Raw genomic sequence first — 19,534 nt, 5'->3', positions numbered from 1 at the left:
AATAGTTTTAACTACCTTGTTTTTAACCATAATTCCACTGGATCTGTCGAACTTCGAATCATAAGTAAAATTAAAGACTCCTCCCATAATTATTTTCCCCTTTGCATTAGCTAATTGGATAAAAGCATTTTGTATCAATTTTCCATTGTCTATTTTCAGTGCATATATATTTATCAAAGTCCAATATTCAAAATAAATTTTACAATTTACCATCACATACCTCCCCACTTAATCAATAATTACAACCAATATTTTAATTTGTAAACTTTTATTTATTAATATCGCGACCCCTCTAGCTTTAGAATTAAATGAAGAAGACAATACCCTTTCTACCCAATCTCCCTTTAGTTTCGTATGTTCTATTTTCGTAAAATGAGTTCCTTGTAAAAAAGCCATATCTACTTTAGTTATTTTTATAGCTTAATAACCTTTTTCTCTTTATCAAATTCAGAATTCCATTAATATTAATACTAATAAAAGACCAATTTTTGGCCATTAGACACAAAAATTTAAGCATATGTCCATCCAGCATCCCTCTCCTCAACTCTCCTTATTTAACATACTACATATATAAATAGTCCAGGCTTAAAACAAGGAAAGAAAAGATGGAAAAAGGAAAAGAGAAGAAAAAAGTAAAGAAAAATCCCAGAGGCGAGCGAAAGAAAGACAATCTCCTCTGATTTATAATGGAAATAAATTTTTCTTTTATCCAGACACAAGTTTTGAATTGCTTAAAAAAAAGAGAAAAGAAATTAATCCAGTTAAAGATGTGGTATGGAAAAAAGGCTGTGCCTTTGTTTTGAGATATCCAGCAGTATTGAAAATATTTTTTCCTAGGAGGGAGGAATAGATTTTTTACTGAGCCTAATGAAGCAAAGGTGTTGAAGCGTCTCTACTCCCCTGATCTATGCGAGATGCAAAAAGTATCACATTAGATACAGAGCCCATGACTCTGCAGTGGTCAGCATCATATTCCCCCTTCTTTGGCTTGGCTTCGCGGATGAAGATTTATGCAGGGGTAATGTCCACGTCAGCTGCAGGCTTGTTTGTGGCTGACAAGTCCAATGTGGGACAGGCAGACACAGTTGCAGTGGTTGCAAGGGAAAATTGGTTGGTTGGGGTTGGGTGTTGGGTTTTTCCTCCTTTGTCTTTTGTCAGTGAGGTGGGCTCTGCGGTCTTCTTCAAAGGAGGTTGCTGCCCGCCAAACTGTGAGGCACCAAGATGGACGGTTTGAAGCGATATCAGCCCACTGGCGGTGGTCAATGTGGTAGGCACCAAGAGATTTCTTTAGGCAGTCCTTGTACCTCTTCTTTGGTGCACCTCTGTCTCGGTGGCCAGTGGAGAGTTCACCATATAACACGATCTTGGGAAGGCGAAGGTACTCCATTCTGGAGATGTGACCTACCCAGCGCAGTTGGATCTTCAGCAGTGTGGATTCGATGCTGTCAACCTCTGCCATCTCGAGTACTTCAATGTTGGTGATGAAGTCGCTCCAATGAATGTTGAGGATGGAGTGGAGACAACGCTGGTGGAAGCATTCTAGGAGCCGTGGGTGATGCCGGTAGTGGACCCATGATTCGGAGCCGAACAGGAGGGTGGGTATGACAATGGCTCTGTATACGCTAATCTTTGTGAGGTTTTTCAGTTGGTTGTTTTTCCAGACTCTTTTGTGTAGTCTTCCAAAGGCCGATGGTCAGAACACTTCCAATCTCTTTTCAGTGCCAACCATTCAGTCCAAGAATCCGTCCTGCTCCAGCTCCCTCAACAGCCCTTAAGACTAGAGCTGGATGAGGTCCTCACCCAGGAAGAGACATATAAGGCAATTGAACAACTGAAAAGTGGCAAAGCAGCAGGTATGGATGGAATCCCCCCAGAGGTCTGGAAGGCTGGCAGCAAAACTCTGCATGCCAAACTGCATGAGTTTTTCATGCTCTGCTGGGACCAAGGAAAGCTGCCTCAGGACCTTCGTGATGCCATCATCATCACCCTGTACAAAAACAAAGGCGAGAAATCAGACTGCTCAAACTACAGGGGAATCACGCTGCTCTCCATTGCAGGCAAAATCTTCGCTAGGATTCTCCTAAATAGAATAATTCCTAGTGTCGCCGAAAATGTTCTCCCAGAATCACAGTGCGGCTTTCGCGCAGAGGAACTACTGACATGGTCTTTGCCCTCAGACAGCTCCAAGAAAAGTGCAGAGAACAAAACAAAGGACTCTACATCACCTTTGTTGACCTCAACAAAGCCTTCAACACCGTGAGTCGGAAAGGGCTTTGGCAAATACTAGAGTGCCTTGGATGCCCCCCAAAGTTCCTCAACATGGTTATCCAACTGCACGAAAACCAACAAAGTCGGGTCAGATACAGCAATGAGCTCTCTGAACCCTTCTCCATTAACAATGCCGTGAAGCAAGGCTGCATTCTCGCACCAATCCTCTTTTCAATCTTCTTCAGCATATGCTGAAACAAGCCATGAAAGACCTCAACAATGAAGACGCTGTTTACATCCGGTACCGCACGGATGGCAGTCTCTTCAGTCTGAGGCGCCTGCAAGCTCACACCAAGACACAAGAGCAACTTGTACGTGAACTACTCTTTGCAGACGATGCTGCTTTAAGAGCCAGCTCTTCAGCGCTTGACGTCCTGTTTTGCGGAAACTGCCAAAATGTTTGGCTTGGAAGTCAGTCTGAAGAAAACTGAGGTCCTCCATCAGCCAGCTCCCCACCATGACTACCAGCCCCCCCTCCCCCACATCTCCATCGGGCACACAAAACTCAAAACGGTCAACCAGTTTACCTATCTCGGCTGCACCATTTCATCGGATGCAAGGATCGACAGCGAGATAGACAACATATTCCCCCTAACTTACTCGAAATAGCATAGCATCCCTTATAATCTTTTCAATAGACTTTATAGTCCATTAATCTTATCAAATATAATAGATCACGCACTTTATAGGTTAAACCTTCCTCCCCCTTTAAACTCTCTCGTAACACAATTTACTTTTAGTTACAGCAGAAATATTTCAGTTGTTTAATTAATTCAGTTATCAATAGCCATCTGTTGGTCTTTAGCAAGCAGTGAATCAGCATATACCTTTGCTTCATTAGGCTCAGTAAAAAATCTATTTCTCCCTCCTGGGAAAAAATATTTTCAATACTGCTGGATATCTCAAAACAAAGGCATAGCCTTTTTTCCATAACACATCTTTTCTCATTTTTTTTAGCAATTCAAAACTTGTGTCTGGATAAAAGAAAATTTTACTTCCATTATATATTAGAGGTGATTGTCTTTCTTTCGCTAGCTTTGCTGCCAACTCCAATATCTTCTCTCTTACTTCATATCGAAGAAATCTGACAAGTATCAGATGGGACCTTTGGTCAGGCTTTATCTCCAAACCTCCTGAAATTCAGCCTGACCCAAAGATTCCAGTATCAATATCTTGACCTTCATCCCCTTTTTTAAGTCCAACAATCTTGATATTATACCGTCTGCTAAAGTTTTCCAAAATGTCTATCTTTTGCCTTAACTGATCATGTTTTGCAGTGGCCTCTGCTTATTCTTTCTTCATTTGGTCTTTGAGATTTTGAATCTCGAATTCATTCCCCTTAATTTTACCATCAACTATTTCAAATCTAGTGTCACCTTGTGGCATTAATCTTATCACCATTTTTCTTCCTTACTTCATCCATTAATACTTCCATAGTCAAAAAAAAGTCTAAATTGCTTCATTTCTCCAGAAGATAAAGAAGCTTCTGCACCTTTTTCTGCTTTTTTCTTGATTGTCAGTTGTACTTGGTCTTTCCTTTGCTTTTCCAGGACAACTTCTTGATCGCTGGAGCTGTGAATGTCTTGAATCTTTTTTAACATTTCCTCCATTTTTTGTGTCCTCACGCATGTACAGTCAATGTGCATTCACTCGATGTTGGCGGCCATTGTCGGAGGAGACCTTGTGTATCAGTGTCCAAGGTCTCCCTGGCTTCTGGTCTCTCTCCTTTGAACAGCTCCAGGTTCCTTTCTCTAAGTCAGACTCCCTTCCTTGTCTCTGCTCAGTTTCTTGTCCTGCACTAAGGCCTTTATCCTTCTTTGGTGGGAATGTTACTGACTTCTGTATGTTTTTAGACAGTTCTTCCTTATACATTCTGTAACTTTTATAGTCTTTTTTTTAATCACTTTCTCTCAACTTTTTCGAGAAGAGCAGGGATTATCAGTCTCCCCTTCCCCTTCCTCCTCCCCCCCCCCCCCCCAGGACTCAGAGATCCAGTTTGGGTGGCCTGCATTCACATCAGCAAGGATGGGGGCATAAAAATCTGTGTTGTACCTCAGCGGAAATGGAAATGCAGACTCCTAAATGCCCAGGGAATTCTCAGCCATGCTGAAACCCGCAGTTCACTTTGTGCCTTCGTCTAATGAGGGTGAAGCCATGCAGAAGCTTTAAGGTGCCATCTGTGAAACCCAGACGTCCCACCCTGACATTGCATGAATGTAGCTGGACTCTTCAACCACACCAACCTGAAAGCAGTCTTATCACGGTTCCAACTGCGTGTCACTTTCACCACCAGAGAAAAACATGGACCGTACAATGCTGTCCCTCACCCCCACTAAGCCCGTTTGCAGGGAGATCAGGATGTAGATGAGTGGCGGAGTCATTTTTGTATGTCTCGGAGAACTTTTGACTTTGTATTGGAACTCATTGACCCACACCCGAGGCACAAGACAACAAACTGGCAACAGCCTCTGGAACCTATGTGTAGACTCACTGTTGAATGGTGGTGGTCTGTCACCCCATGTGACCATCGATCCATAAGTAGTATTTTGGGTGTTGGTATGGCCACTCTGCATGTATTGGTACGCCAAGTTGTTAGTACATTGAAGAGGGCCCTATTTAAACATTTTGGTTCATGACTTCAGGAGACCATGGACAGATTAACAGAACAGGGGTGTCTAATGTGTGCTGGTGCCATTAATGGCCCACAAATTCACATCAGAGCTCCTCCTGAGGACCCACTAGTTTACTACAATCGGAAAGGCTGGCACTCCATTGTTCTTCAGGCTGTTGTAGATCACAACTACTGGTAAGGATCATGCCCTGAGTTGCAATGAATGTATTTCATATGTCGATGTAAATACAGACTTTTTGTTGTTCCAGGTTCACAGATGTGTATGTGGGGTGGCCTGGTCACACTCATGATGATCCAGGTTTAGCCAACTCACCCATCTACGGAAAGACCAAGGATCAAGGTGGGTACCTCTTCCTATGTGATGCAAGTTTATATACCCCACTGTACAGTCATTTATATGTGGATCAGTCACAATGACAGTGAAATGTTTATATGTTTAAACTCAATGAATGGCTGAGTTTACTTCACATGAGATTCATGACAAGTCAAAGGGTCAGGTTCAATCCTGTTAATGTAAAACAGCCACTAGAAAACACTAGTAAACTGATTGTTCGTGATCTCAGATGTTGCATAAAGTACTTATGCATCTACTTTGCTCTGCCCACAGAAACCCAGAACTGTTAATGGAGTGGAAATCCCTATGCCTCTAATCAGAGACCCAGCTTCCCCCCTCAGGAAGTGTTTCACTGACCACCACGTACTCGATCAACAGCAGCGTAGCTACAACTTCCATTTAAGCTCAACAAGGATGATGGTAAAAAAAATGCTTTTGGACGTCTCAAAGGGCACTGGAGGAGCCTGGCCAAGTGACTTGATATTTGTATCACTTTTGCATCAGATGAGTGTTGCTGCCTATTGTGTTCTACACAATATATGTGAGATCAACAAGGAACACTGATCTACCCAATCTCTCTGAGGAGCCTGATCAGGGTGCACAATAACAGTCACCAGGCGGGCAATGATGTCCCTTCTGTGAGCAGTTCAAGTTGGTAATGACAGCTTTTGGTAAATGTCCACTGCCCTTGTCAGTGAATTGTAGTGAACAGGAGATGTTCAACGAAAACAAAAAGATTGAATTCAACCGCGTGTGGACATCACTGTGTACATCAACCAATCCCCAATAACCATGTGCAAAAGTCAGGTGGTTCCAGCAGCTGCAGGAAGGGGGAGGTGGAAATGCCCCGTCTGAGTACGGCATGAAGTCATTGTGCTGCGGTGGGGAGATTAATCCCGGCCATGGGGAGCAGGAAGGGAGTTTGTCCCAGGGCAGCGGGAGCCTGGGGCTGTCGTGCAGGAGATGCCATGAGAGTCATCACCTCCCGTAGGGAGAATTGGTTCTGCAATTCTTGTGGGGCCTTGAAACATCTCTCCTCACCGCTCACCTCTACCGGCCTCCGCACTCCCATCCCCGCCTCCTCAGCTGCACCTCACGGGCCCTCTGCACCCCCTCTCCACGGCCTCTCGGTCCACACACGTTTCCACATCGCCTGGGCTTTGGTCGGCCTCTGGGGGGGGGAGGGGACAGGGACGTCTCGGACAGGTCAGGGACGCGGAGGGGACACGGTGACGCCAAGGAGGAGGCAGGGACACAGCGACGTAATTGGTGCGGGTTCTCACCGGTGGTTTCCACCACCACCTACTGGCCGGCTGCGGAATGTGCAGCACAGGCTGAGGATTCATTTGGTTGGCCAGTTGGGATCACGTGTCAGTGCCGCCATGTTGGGTCCCTTCAGCGCTGTGCGTGTGAGGAAGGTTTTGATTGTAAGTTGGTTTCTTTTGTGAAGTTTCGTCTCTATTTCACCCATTGGTCTGCATCAGCGATGGGAGCAGCTGGTATTATTTGCAGCTGATCATCTGTGTGGTTCTGGCGGGGTTTGTGGTCTCTGAGCCACATGGTCCCCATTGGAGCAGCCTCATGGGTTTCTGTCCCCGTTCCCAACACCGAGAAACGGCCCGGGGGCTCAGGACAGGGGTTTACAGGGAATCCGGCCCCTCTACTCTCCCCTCTTTGCTGCATAATATTCACTGTGTAAGGTTTGTGGGTGAGGACAGGATCTCACTAAGAATGGGGACAAGGATCACTGCCTGGAGTTGTCCACAGATCGCCTCCTGCACAAAGGAGATTTTCGAAGGTCAGTTTAAAATGGGCTCGGGAAGAGAAAAGGGGAGACTGCATTTGTGGGCTACCACACTTTATTGTTCTGTAGCTTGGAAGCTGATATGGAGCTCCCTATTGGTGGAGTTCTGAGATAATGTTTAGGAATAGCTGTTTGTACTTAAAGGGAGCAGTCCCTTAGAATGTTCCAGAAACTAGAGAAATAAATTATAAATTATGTGATTTCGTAAGCCACAATTTGCTCCTTTGAAATACGTTAGCAGCTTGTGGCTGTTTTCATGCTGTAACAGGCATCTCACACTTTGCAAAGACTCTAAAAGTTTGTTTGTGCAGGTTTATTTATATTTGTTTTGGAGCAACCCAAGTCCAATTTAAGATATGGCACACTTGGCAGGATCCCAAGAAAGAATCACGGATCAAGTTCAGGTTGAATAAATGGCTGAGCCAGTGATGGAGAAAGATAGGGCCCCAAAGGCAAATTTAACTTGATCTCCCACCATCAATTCCCTGGTGGTACATTTTCCACCTCCCCCCTCCCTCCACCACCTCCCCCCTCCCTCCACCACCTCCCCCCTCCCTCCACCACCTCCCCCCTCCCTCCACCACCTCCCCCCTCCCTCCACCACCTCCCCCCTCCCTCCACCACCTCCCCCCTCCCTCCACCACCTCCCCCCTCCCTCCACCACCTCCCCCCTCCCTCCACCACCTCCCCCCTCCCTCCACCACCTCCCCCCTCCCTCCACCACCTCCCCCCTCCCTCCACCACCTCCCCCCTCCCTCCACCACCTCCCCCCTCCCTCCACCACCTCCCCCCTCCCTCCACCACCTCCCCCCTCCCTCCACCACCTCCCCCCTCCCTCCACCACCTCCCCCCTCCCTCCACCACCTCCCCCCTCCCTCCACCACCTCCCCCCTCCCTCCACCACCTCCCCCCTCCCTCCACCACCTCCCCCCTCCCTCCACCACCTCCCCCCTCCCTCCACCACCTCCCCCCTCCCTCCACCACCTCCCCCCTCCCTCCACCACCTCCCCCCTCCCTCCACCACCTCCCCCCTCCCTCCACCACCTCCCCCCTCCCTCCACCACCTCCCCCAGAGGTTGACTGGAATGCCTTGATAGAATCCACAAAAGGACCTGCAGGAAGGAATTTTGATTTCTTAGTTGGTTTTAATTGGGCAGCATGTTTGGATACTCAGTCAATTGAATTGAACTCATTCTATTTGGGAATTGAGCAGTGAGCTGCTTGACTTATCAGTGGGAAGGCTGGTTGAACGAAGTCTATTGGGGAGTGGAGAATTGGCCAGCTAGTCAGGGGACTCTGTTTATTGGTGGGTGGGGAATTGGACAGCGAATCAGGGGCCTCAATATTGGGGGGGTAGGGAATTGGACAGTGAGTCAGGGGGATTCAGTATTTGGTGGGGGGTGGGGAATTGGACAGCAAGTCAGGGGATTCAATCTATTGGGGGGGGTGAGGGATTGCACAATAAGTCAGGGGATTCAGTCTTGGGGGTGGGGAATTTAACAGTGAATCAAGGATTCAGTCTATTGGGGGAATTGGACTGAGGATGGTCTATTCAGAGTGGGGATGATGGGCCAGTGAGTTGATAATGTTTGGTGTGGTGCAGTTATTAAAGAGAAGGTACACATCTGGGTTTGGTAAAGTTAACGAGGAAGCCTGGAGAATCCAGAGAAATTGTGTGACGAGGGTACAGAGACTCAGATAAGATACTGGTGTTGTTTGAGGGAAGGGGTTTGGAACAGACTCGTGATAATTGAATTGCCCGATCTCCACGATGTCTCCGTGGTTTTCCCTGCTGTATCTCTTCTGCTTTCCCTGCATTGGCAGCTTCTGTATCTCTTGGTTCTTCTTCATTTTCTCTGTACCTTCACAAAGGGGGAGAGAAAACCTTCCTCCATCTGCTTCCCCCTGTGTGACCGACTTAACCCTCTGTGTGGACGGCAGTGCTTTTATTGGTGATGCTGGTCCGCGATGCTTTGTGCTGTTTCTGATTCTGAATGTCCTGAAAGTGCTTTTTTTCTCTTCACCGTGATCTGCTCAAAAAGTGGAACTTTTTGCACTCACCATTGCGTGTATTTAAGTGCCTGTTATTCTGTTGAAATTTATACTGATTCTCCTATTAATTGCGTCCCTTTTGTCAAAATCTGTTAAAAGCTCTGCAGCTCATAATTCAGATATTGGATTCCAGAATTTATGGGGGTCATTTATGTCTCACTACCTTTTCTGAATAATTTAACTCATTGTAATTAAGTTGTCTGACTTGTATCTTTTCCACATTCTTTATATTATTTACCTTTTTCTTTTAACACCAGTCGTATATCGCATCTGATTCGATCAGGGGTTTCAGCTTTATGGATATGATTTACAATTTATGTATGTCCATATCATCTTGAACTATACCTTTTTTGTTTGGATACTTTTTATTAAAATATATTTTTTTAAACTGTGCCACTCCCTACCAAACTGGCTAAGAATAGGTACATGTACCCACAATGCCCCTTTACAAAACCATTAAAAGTTTGTTTATGCAGCTGTATTGGTTTTGGAGCAACCTCTGGTCCACCTTCAACAAAACTGTCACAGAACAGTGGCACAGACAGTGGTCGGGGCATTTTAAAGGACATTCAGGCAGCAAGATGCTGTTGGGTCTGGAGATAATGTCACACAGAATGTGCTTCAAAAGGCCAGAATGAGGCCAAAATCTTCCGATCCCAGCCATTTTTATTCAATATCAACCAAGGTACAGGTCAGTCAAGGTCCATCTGTACCAACCAACCCAGCAAGTACAAAGGGGAAGTAACCCGGGAGATCTGAGGCAGTTTAGATGAAAAATCCAATGATCAGGTGCAGTGGGCTGACCAGGATTAGATAAATACGCAAAGCTGGAGCTGCAGGTGGGGCAGGGGCACAGCCTAACTGGTAAGAGGTCCCAGGTGAATACAGGTGAGAGGGGAGAAGAGAAAGAACCTGAGAAGTGACAGGGGTGATGGCAGAGGGATTCCCTCTGACTGGAGAAGGCAGGGAAGGGGGTGGGGCTCTGCAGGATAGGAGACATGTATGAGGGAAGGGGTTAAGAGGATTGGGAATTAAATAGGATATCAGGTAATAAGGAAGGACGAGCAGAAAGGTAAAGGACGTTGAGCAGCACTCTTAGTTAAGGATGAGATCAGGGCCTTAGTGAGAGATGATTAAGATCTGAGGAGCAAAATGTTGAGTCCGTTTGGGTAGAGATTAGGAACAGTGAAGGGTACTGAAAGAAATGGCAGAAGTTACAGTTGAGGCTTTGGATATAATATTTCAAAATTCTCAGGATCCTGGGTAGGCCCCAGTGGATTGGAAGATGGCAAATGTAATACCACTGTTCAAAAAAGGATGTAGGCAAAAGGCAAGAAATTCGAGGCCAGTTCATTGAACATCTGTAGTTGGGGAAAATGCTGAAGAAATAGAGGTATCTGGAGGGAAATGGATCCATCAGGCAGAAGCAGCATGGACTTAGCAAAGGCAGGTCCTGTTCAACAAATTTACTGGAGTTCTTTGAGGATTTAACGAGTGTGGTAGATACAGGGGAGCAGATGGACATTTACCTGGGTTTTCGGAAGGGTTCGTTAAGGTGCTACATAAAAGCCTTGTACAGAAAATAATGATGCACAGAGTTGGGGGAGATGTATCAGTGTGGATTGAGGATTGGTTAACCAATAGAAAGCAGAGAGTTGGGGTGCAGGGTTGTTTCTCTAGTTGGCAATCGGTAGTGAGCAGGGTGCAGTCTGTGCTGGGGCCACAACTGTTCACATAAACCATCTGGAAGAGGCAACAGTGTAAAGTATCCAAGTTTGGTGATGACACTAAATTGAGTGGAGAAGCAAATCAAGGAGAGGAATGGAACATATGCAGAGAGATTAAAATGAGGGGGCAAGGGTCCGGCAGACGTTATCTCCAGCAGACAGTGTTACCAAATATGAGGTTCTCCTCTTTGGAAGGAAGAGCAGAAGATCAGAGTATTATTTACCGATAAATGGTAAGCGATTGCAGCATGCTGGTGTGTAGAAGGGCTTAGGAGAGCTTGGCCATGAATCGCAAAAGGCTGATTTGCAGGTGCAGCAGGATATCGCAAAGGCAAATGGGATGTTGGCCTTCATTGCTGGAGGGATTGAATTTACAAACAGGGAGGTTCTGTTGCAACTCTACAGGGTACTGGTGAGACTGTATCTGGAGCACTGAGTGTATTTCTGGTCTCCTTCCTTGAGGAAGAATATCCTGGCTTTGAGGCAGTGCAGAGGAGTTTCACCACATTGATTCCAGGGGTGAAGGGGTTGGCCACTGAGGAGAGAGTGAATCATTTGCTTGTACTTGCTGGAATTTAGAAGAATGAGAGGGGATCTCACAGAAACATAAAATTATGAAAGGCAGAGATAAGAATGAGATCCGCAAGTTGTTTCCATTGGTGGGGTAGACCAGAACTAGGGAACATTGCCTCAGGATTCAGGGTATTAGTTTCAGGACAGAGATGAGGAGGAAATGTTTTTCCCAGAGGGTGGAGAACCTGTCGAATTTGCTGCCCATTGAAGCAGTGGAGGAAACCCCAGTAAATATATTAAAGACAGAGTTGGATAGATTTCTGCATAGTAAGGGAATTGAAGGATGTGGGGAAAAGGCAGGTAGGTGGAGATGAGCCTGTTATTAGGTCAGCGATGATCACATTGGTTGGCACAGCAGGCTCGACGGGCCGGATGGCCTACAGCTCATATTTCTTGTGTTAACTGAAATTGGAAATCAATGTTCATGCTATCAGTTGGAGACTGCGAAGACGGAATACAAGGTGTTGCTCCTCCAGGTTGAAGGTGGCATCGACGATAGGGGTCCAGATTGTTGTCCCAATGAAGATTTATTTGCAGTTCCAGGTCTCTGTGGTCTGGCTGATAAAATTTTTCTAAAAGAATTAACAACTTGATTAAAGCCAAGAGTCCTCAACACTATAATGATAGAAAATTCCAGAAATCTGTGGGAACCTTTCTTTGAGTTGCACAGTTTGAAATCGAGCCAAAGGACTGGCCAGACACTTGCGTCCTTGAAAAAGATAAGCCACAGCTCTGGTAGCAGAATTGACAGGACGTTATTGTAAACGTAAACATTGTGATAAGAAAGTTTGTTTGCGAAACCACAGAGACAATTCTGCCAGCAGCAACTCTCTTAAAGGGACCAAGTAAGATACAAAATTCGTTTACAGTTCCCAGGAACAAGGAGAAGCAAGGGCAGAAGGCAGGTTGCAGTGTGAAGAACCCAACTTGTTTAAAAAGGAATCTCGTCGGGTAAAGACCTCGAGCAAACAGATTCTTCTCAAAGAACTTTTTTTTTTAACTTTATTTAAAATTTTATGACATGAATAAAATAAAAATTACACTTAAAGAAATAATAAAAAATAAGATAATAAAAATTAGAATACTACATCATTAAACTACACAAATTAACTCCCCCAATAATTATAACACAACATTAATCGTCTAATTTAAAATTAGTCCAACCCTCCCCCCAAAATAAAGAGTGAAGAATTAATTAACAATGTTGTAAATAAAATAGAAAAAACCCCTTACAAAAAAAAGGATAAAACTTAACAACAAAAAAAATTACTAACAAAAAAGAATATCAATACTAAAATAATACCCTTAAACATATATTTAAATCAAACATAATACATGTATTTAACAAATGAAATCCACTTTAAAACTAAGTTCAAATATTAAAATCATATATCAACCACATGTGGTTGATATACAAAAAATCATAATTAATAATACATAAATACAGAATTTCCATTAATACCAAGTTTCCTTTATAATTCATCGAGAGAACAAAAACAACCCTTAGAAAAACAATCAGATAAACTTTTTATTCCTTTCCCCTCCCCTTATAGAAAAAAAAGAAAAAAAGTTCAAACTCTTATAAAATTCTCCATATTCTTCATTTATAACATCTTCAAAATTCTCTATCGAAATTAACTTAATTTTATTAAACTCTTCTCCCTCAATGTATTTGTACTTGATTTTCTTTTTTCTTCTTATCTCCTTTCCCCTCATCTTCATCTAATTCAACATCCTCAATTTTTGACTTATTATCTTCTGTGACATCATCCTCTTAAAAAAGAGAGAGTAAAAAGAGAAAAAAAAACTCCAAAAAAAGAGAAAAAAAAACTCCTAATTCCCTCTCAATTACAATCAGAAAAGGAGTTTTAAAAAAATTATTTATTTTTTAAAAAATTTAAAAAAACCTTCACTTCTTAACCCAAAAATTAAAAAGAAAAAAAAACAGGTCGGAGGTCACGACTACCTCCTCCTGTTTAAACCGCCCAAAGCGGTAACTCCCCCAAAATATTGGGTGTGAGATAACTCACAGGTAGCTGATGACTTCTGGAAACTAGTGCCCATCCAGTTCCCTCTCCCAACTCCCACTTCATTAAACTATCATCATTATTTAAACTATTTAAACTCTTCTCAAAAAAAAAAGATAAAAGATTTATTTTTTTAAATCAACGTTACCACTTCTGTCACCATTTAAAAATCTGGATCCCACCTTACATCTCTACTCTCTTTGGAGACCTTAAAGGACTACATCATTCCTGAAACTGCATGATTGGTAGAGACTGAGCAAAGTCCATAACCTCTTTAGGATTGTCAAAGAACTTTGGCTGATTTCCATCCTGAAAAATCTTCAGTACCGCAGAATACCTGAATGTTGCCTTATGTCTTTTTTTCCACAACCGTTCTTTCACAGAATTAAATTCGCGTCATTGAAACATTATTTCTTGACTCAAATCTTGATAGAAGAAAACAGGATTATTCTGAACCATCAAACTATTTTGCTGGGCATTTCTAATAGCCGTTCGTAAAATTGTCTCTCTGTCACAATAGTTTAAACAACGGATCAGAATAGGTCTTGGATTCTGGAAAGGTTTTCTTCTTAAAACTCTATGACCACGTTCCAGTATTAAACCTTCAGGGAATTTATCCTGTCCTAACACTCGTGGAATCCATCCAGTAAAAAATTTTCTTGGATCTGGTCCTTCTATGCCTTCTGGCAAACCAACAATTTTCACATTGTTCCGTCTAGATTGATTCTCCAAATAATCAACCTTTTTTGCTAAATTTTTATTTTGGATCTGCAATGTTTCAATTATTCTATTTTTATCTTGCAGTTGATCCTATACATCGACTAAACCTTGATCACACATTTCAAATCTTTCAATGGTTTCAAGCTTAAAAGCTCCATTAATGGCTTCCGCCATTGCATTAATCTTGGAAATAAACGGGTTCACAAAATTAGCTAAGTGACTCAATACAGAATATATCTTATCTTCAATATCCTTAACAAACATTTCAACAGAAGTAGATTCAGGCATAATGGGGTCTTGCTGTTCCTTAGAGACCACGGGATCTTCTGTTTCTTCCCTTAATTTAGTATCTTTTCTAGCAGTTTGACTTTGTATAAAAATCCCTCTCAAAGTCCCCCCAGCAATGCCAGGAGACTGAAGATCAGGGTTATCTTTAATCCAAATATCTTTAATCATCTTCACTGAATCGATGTCTGGAAAAACCGTTGTAATTGAAGATGCATTTTGCAGCGCCACCACTGTAGCAGTCAAATTGCAGCTCTTTAACTCTCCAGCTGGTGGCGCCCCAGCTGATTCAACTGTCAAAGTCTCAGTAACAGCACTCACAGTGGCCGTTGTGTGAAATACTGGCACCCGGCCAGCTCTTTGTTCTGAAAGCTGCTGAGTGCGACCTTCAAAGAGCCTTACCGGTATCAAACAGAGTTTCAATGCCGAATTCTGTACGTCTTCTTCTGGATCCATTCTACGCTGAGTCCTGGCTTCTTGTAAATAAGTAGGCTCAGACAATTTCGGAAAATGTAGTTTTTTAACAGTCTGTTGATGTTTTCTTTTACCTTTTTTTTTGCATATAAACCACTAGGCACTAATCCAGCACCTCTTATTATTTATAAACTTTTAAAAGAACTTTAACGGGCACTTAAAGACAAAATAAATCAGAGTCAGGAGAGGTCTGGAAGGCACGTCTGTTCCCTACGCCATCTTGCCATGCCCCCTCTCAAAGAACTGTTTGATTGTGAGTTGAGCCAGTAAGGTGGACCAACAACACTTTGCAGGAGATTGGAGCCAGTAGCTAAAGAAGAAGTGGTTTCAACTAGCAAGCAAGCCTCATTCACTGGCTTAAACGTTAGTGGAACTGGACCAGATGAATGTATGTTGCAAAGCCCCACTGGTGCTGTACCAAGCGAAATGCAGAAGATAGAGACTCAATCAGCAGTATCTGAAAGTTCAGATGTGAATCCTGATTATATCATTTCCCAGGTTATGTGCAGGAAGATCTTCAAAGTCTTCGAAGGCAAGTACTGCTTTGTGTGCTTCATGCATATCAGCTCTGCATGCAAAGGCACAAACAGGCCTGGCTACTGTCCGTTCACAACAGTGGTGGGAGAAAAGATGTGCTTTAGAGGATAGGGAGGTTCAAATCAAGAATCAGCAACTGAGGCAGGAAGCTGAAATCAATAAAGAGCAACTTAAAAGGTTACAAATGGCTAGTGAAGAACAAAATAGATAATTGAATAGAGAAAAGTAAAGACTAGAGCTTGAGGAACGACGTGCTATGAAAATGGCCAAAGTGAAAGCATTAGCTCAGGCTTCTGCAAGATCTGTTTCTCAAAGTGACAAACCCAAAGGGCTAGCACCCATCCTTCCAGCAGAGCCATGGGTAACGCAGCCACCAGAAAATAATATAGGGCCCACATAGACAAGATAATTTCTTGGTGGCCAATAAAATCAGAGGACACAAAGGCTTTACAACAGTGGTTCTCAACTTTTTTATTTCCACCATAACACTTTCCCTATGCCATTGGTGCTCTGTGATTAGTAAGGGATTGCTTAAGGTGGTATGTGAGTGGGAAGGGAAGGTTGAGAACCACTGTTCTAGACCCAATTGTAACTTAAATACTTTGCTTGAGAAAAATTGTCATTGGTCCATTTCCTTTGGAGTTCTGAGACCGTGCACATAAAGAGTCAATTAGGTATGATTAAAACAGTGTTTTTCAAACTTTTTCTTTCCACCCACATACCACCTTAAGCAATCCCTTAGTAGTCCCAGAGCACTGATGGCAAAGGCTCCTAGAACGCTTCCACCAACGTTGTCTCCGCTCCATCCTCAACATCCATTGGAGCGCTTTCATCCCTAACGTCGAAGTTCTCGAGATGGCAGAGGTCGACAGCATCGAGTCCACGCTGCTGAAGATCCAGCTGCGCTGGGTGGGTCACGTCTCCAGAATGGAGGACCATCGCCTTCCCAAGATCGTGTTATATGGCAAGCTCTCCACTGGCCACCGTGACAGAGGTGCACCAAAGAAAAGGTACAAGGACTGCCTAAAGAAATCTCTTGGTGCCTGCCACATTGACCACCGCCAGTGGGCTGATATCGCCTCAAACCGTGCATCTTGGCGCCTCACAGTTTGGCAGGCAGCAACCTCCTTTGAAGAAGACCGCAGAGCCCACCTCACTGACAAAAGGCAAAGGAGGAAAAACCCAACACCCAACCCCAACCAACCAATTTTCCCCTGCAGCCGCTGCAACCGTGTCTGCCTGTCCCGCATCGGACTGGTCAGCCACAAACGAGCCTGCAGCTGACGTGGACTTTTACCCCCTCCATAAATCTTTGTCCGCGAAGCCAAGCCAAAGAAAGAAGAGTAGTCCCAGAGCACTGATGGCAAAGGGAATACTTAAATTGGTATATGTGAGTAGAAAGAAAAAGGTTGAGAACCACTGTTGTAAAGCCTTTCTTGCCCACCAAGAAAGAATGTGGGCCCTGGAGATTTTATGTTTATTGCCATAATGATGTTGCAATAATTCTTTTGTCCTTTTAAAACCTTGTTCTAGATTCATACAGACATATGCATTCTTTCTGAGAGGATATTGTAACACAATGGGAAGTAGTATAGCAAGAGCTGAATTTGCTTGCTAATTTGTAAATTATTATAAACAAGTTGCCTTATAAGCTGAAGGATTTATGGAGAATGAAAGTTGCAGAGTTTAAGATGCTTCCCGGAAGGGGCACCACTTTTGAGGATTTTGTACAATTTTTTAATGGCACGTGCCTGTTAACACTACCAGTACTTTGAAATATTAAATATACTTCAATAGCTCCTAAAGATGTAAAGAAGTCATTGAGTTACAGAGTCCAGAGGACCCCAAAAACCAGCAGCAATAGATATTCACCACAACACGGGGTCACTTAAACAAAAGTAGTTTTTAATTATACGTGAACAAGAAAACAGAATTAAACATTAACATTACTTAACAGAATTAAACTTTAACATTACTTAACCTATTTAACCTATTTAAATCCACCAATACTAACCGCAGGTGTGTGTAGAAAAGTTCTTTGGATCACAGTCTAATCTCACTGGTTGCAGTCAATTCTTGTACTGTGCACAGAAGTTAGCATTAACAAAGTTCACCAGTCTTTGGTGCTTAACAGGCAAATGGTTACCACTCAGGAGGGTTCTTGCTGGTTTTCAGAGAGAGATTCCTTTTCCAGGACATCCGCAACTGATTCTTTCTCAATCAGTCTTGCTGACGAAACTTCTTTCTTTCAGACCGTCAATCTCCTCCTTTGACCAGGCAGCTTTCCAATGTTTGCCAGCTTGTCCTTCTGGAACTGATTTCTGTCTCCTCTCTCTCTGTTTCACACCCTCTCACTCTGAGAGCAAAACTGTTCTCTGCCTGCAAACATCACATGCTCTCCCAGGCAAGCTGCTGTCGATACTTTGTTCTGCAAATATTCTGTTTTTTAAAATATGTGTGTGCAAACTGCTCTAACAATTTTTCCCAAACTACCTCTAAATACTCTCTCACAATTGTCTCCACAGAAACCAAAGGGAAATACCTTTGTTATTGTTGTGTCAGATACAAGCATAGGAAAGAAAGAACAAGGAAACAAAGGAGAAGGTAAATCAGATTGTTGGAGGAAAACTGTTTGTATTGCAAAGGTAAGCATGCTTTAGAAAGATGTTCATGCTTAGAGAAAAAGTCACATGATGAGAAATTAACTTTGTTAAAGAAGAATGGAATCTGTTTTGGCTGCTTGTGTAAAGGACACATCAGCAAAAATTGTAATAAGGGACTCAATTGTGATATATGCAGTTTAAAGCATCCAAAGTTATGGCATACTCAACAAAGTAAGGTTGAGAAAGAAGTCAAACAATCTGAATTCAAGACTAACAAGACAGTCAGAGAGAATGCTTCAGCTTCGGTTCAAACTAACAGTCTTACTGGGGCCAATGACAGAGCCCTATCAATAGTTCCTGTGCAGATTGAAGCTAAAAAGGGGAGCTTCATACTGAAGACCTATGCATTTCTTGATCCAGGAAGTATTGCATTATTTTGTACTATTGAATTAATGAATAAAGTTTATCTTCTTGAAAAAAACCCCAGATCTTATTGAAAACAATGAATGATGACAGGAACATTGAAACTAATATAGTTTCAGATTTAGAGATTGCTCGATTGAATAGCAATGAATTTTGTGATCTTCCAAGTGTATATACTCAGAAGTCTATGCCTGTAAATAAGGAGAATATTCCATAACAGGATGATATCAGCCAGTGGGCTCATCTAAAAGATGTTTGCTTACCCAAGATTGATGCCAATGTTGAGATTAGATGTACCAAAAGCTCTCAAACTTCTAGAAGTAATGAATCAAAATGACGAGCTTTAAGCTGTGAGAACATTGCTGGGATGGACAATTAATGCACCTTTAGGAGGAAAAATTAATAAATGATCAGGAGTTGTTGAACGTGAATGTCAACCAAATTTCAGAAATCACCGCTAATAATTTCTATGATTGTCATACTTCACTTATTTCAGAAAAAGAAGCAATAGATCTTTATCAAGAATTAAAAGAGATCTGTAATAAAGGAGGTTTCTTCCATACGAATTGGATTAGAAACAGTCGAGATGTGTTGGCTGTTATTCCTGAGGCAGAAAGAGCAAAGGAGATAAAACATCTTGACTTGGATTGTGACGTTCTACCTGTTGAAAGAATTCTAGGGGTGCAATCTGATGTTTTCAAATTCAAAATTGTTTTGAAAAACAGACTTTAACAAGAAGAGGTTTTCTTTCAATACGTTCAATATACGATCCTTTGGGAATATTGGCACCGTAGTATTAATAGCCAAGAAAATTCTGCAAGAATTGTACAGAAGAAAATTTGGATGGGATGAAACTGTACCAGAATCCATCACACAAGATTGGTTAAATTGGATTGAGAGTCTTTAAATGTTAGAAAATTTTGGAGCCAAATCGTGCGTGTCCAGTCTACAATTTCTTTTGTGATCTCAAGAAGAGTGGCCTCAAAATCCGCAAGAGTTAAAAGAAATTTCAATGAAGGATCATGGAATCGAAAACACTAATGTAAATACTATTCAAATATCCAATGAAAATGAT

General features: G+C 42.8%; 2 protein-coding genes across 2 annotated transcripts in view; one reads left to right on the top strand and one right to left on the bottom strand.

The window, feature by feature from the left end:
- Positions 1-19,534, bottom strand: part of LOC138762429 (zinc finger protein 420-like) — a 95,480-nt gene that overhangs the window by 11,196 nt on the left and 64,750 nt on the right. The gene's annotated exons all lie outside the window — the stretch shown is intronic.
- LOC138761533 (zinc finger protein 229-like) overlaps positions 1-19,534 on the top strand; it is a 78,786-nt gene that overhangs the window by 49,349 nt on the left and 9,903 nt on the right. Inside the window, exons 2-4 of the mRNA XM_069933824.1 lie at positions 5,149-5,240; positions 5,508-6,661; positions 17,959-18,078. The gene's annotated coding sequence lies outside the window, so the exon portion shown is untranslated. The remainder of the gene's footprint in view (positions 1-5,148; positions 5,241-5,507; positions 6,662-17,958; positions 18,079-19,534) is intronic.

This window comes from Narcine bancroftii, chromosome 4 (assembly GCF_036971445.1).
Source record: "Narcine bancroftii isolate sNarBan1 chromosome 4, sNarBan1.hap1, whole genome shotgun sequence".
In the NCBI taxonomy this organism is placed as follows: domain Eukaryota; kingdom Metazoa; phylum Chordata; class Chondrichthyes; order Torpediniformes; family Narcinidae; genus Narcine; species Narcine bancroftii.
The sequence above is the reverse complement of the archived record's forward strand: the minus strand, read 5'-3'. Positions and strand labels throughout refer to the sequence as shown.